This window comes from Schistocerca americana, chromosome 7, assembly GCF_021461395.2.
Source record: "Schistocerca americana isolate TAMUIC-IGC-003095 chromosome 7, iqSchAmer2.1, whole genome shotgun sequence".
Taxonomy (NCBI): Eukaryota; Metazoa; Arthropoda; class Insecta; order Orthoptera; family Acrididae; genus Schistocerca; species Schistocerca americana.
The window spans coordinates 272,364,712-272,366,197 of record NC_060125.1 but is presented as its reverse complement, the minus strand read 5'-3'; the positions used below and the strand labels follow the sequence as shown (position 1 = coordinate 272,366,197).

General features: G+C 40.4%; 1 pseudogene; it reads right to left on the bottom strand.

The window, feature by feature from the left end:
* Nucleotides 1-409: 409 nt before the first annotated feature.
* LOC124623382 lies at nt 410-526 on the bottom strand (annotated as a pseudogene).
* Between the last annotated feature and the right edge of the window lie 960 nt (nt 527-1,486).

The following is a 1,486-nucleotide window of genomic DNA, read 5'->3' as shown; positions in this document are numbered from 1 at the left end:
TTTTCTGGAGTTCTCATCAGATGTCCAAAGAATGAGATGCGTTTCTTCCTGACTGGTTCTATTTTCTTATATACTGTTTCATTTGATGCTATTCTCCAATGTCCATTTATTTTATACTGTTTATTTATACATGTCCTAATTATTCTTGTTTCTATTTTTAGTATTCTGTCAGTTTCTGCTGTATTAGTTGTTTTGAAGATAGTTTCAGCACTCTGTCGTCAGGCCAGAAGTGGCACATCGGGACCATTCGACCGCCGTGTCATCCTCAGTTGAGGATGTGGATAGGAGGGGAATGTGGTCAGCACACCGCTCTCCCGGTCGTTATGATGGTTTTCTTTGACCGGAGCCGCTACTATTCGGTCGAGTAGCTCCTCAATTGGCATCACGAGGCTGAGTGCACCCCGAAAAATGACAACAGCGCATAGCGGCTGGATGGTCACCCATCCAAGTGCCAGCCACGCCCAACAGCGCTTAACTTCGGTGATCGCACGGGAACCGGTGTATCCACTGTGGCAAGGCCGTTGCCTGAAGATAGTTTAGGCTGCATACGTTATTTCTGGTTGTGTACCTGTTTTATAGTGTTTTAATTTTGCATCTATAGATAGGCTTTTTTTGTTGTATGTAGTTTTGGTAATGTAGTTTGCGTAGTTCAGTTTTTTTATTCTGTTCTGCCATGATGGCTGCTCATTTAGATTGTATGTTATTATTTCGCCTACATATTTATATTTATCAACAATTTTGATTTCCTGTTCTCCTATTGTAATTTTGTTTGGAAGTGGTGGATCAGTTAGCATAATGTCCGTTTTTTCAAATGATATTATAAGGCCTACTTTCTCTGCTGCTTCTTGTAGTGATTTCACTTGTTGCCTGGCTTCTTGAACGGGGTTGGCTAGGAGAGCAAGATCATCACCGAATCCCAAGCAGTTTTTGCACTTCCCATTTTTATCATCTTTGGATTGTCCTTGTACCTTTCTCTCATTATGTATTCCAGTGCACAGTTGAACAGTAATGGTGGTAGGCAGTCACCTTGTCTTAAGCCTGTTTTTATGAGAAATGGTTCCGAAATTTCTCCTCTAAATTTCACTTTTGATTTGGTGTTGGTTAGAGTGAGTTGTATTATTTTAATTAGTTTTGAATGGAGTCCTAGATTTCTTAAAATTTTTAATAGTGAAGGTCTGTGGAGACAATCATATGCCTTCTTAAAATCTACAAATGTTATTGCCAGAGGTTTGTTCCGTTTCTTGTTGTATGCCATAATCAATTTTAATCTAATTATCTGCTCTGTACAGCTTCTCCATGGTCTGAAACCTCCCTGATATCCCCCTAACTCGTGTTCCAATTGCTCCCTGATTCTTTCATATAGGATCTCGGATAGAATTTTGTATGTGCAGTCTAGGAGAGAGATTCCTCTGTAGTTGTCTGGGTTGCTCTTATCTCCCTTTTTGTGTAGTGGGTGGATGATAGCTGTGGTCCAATGTTCGGGGAA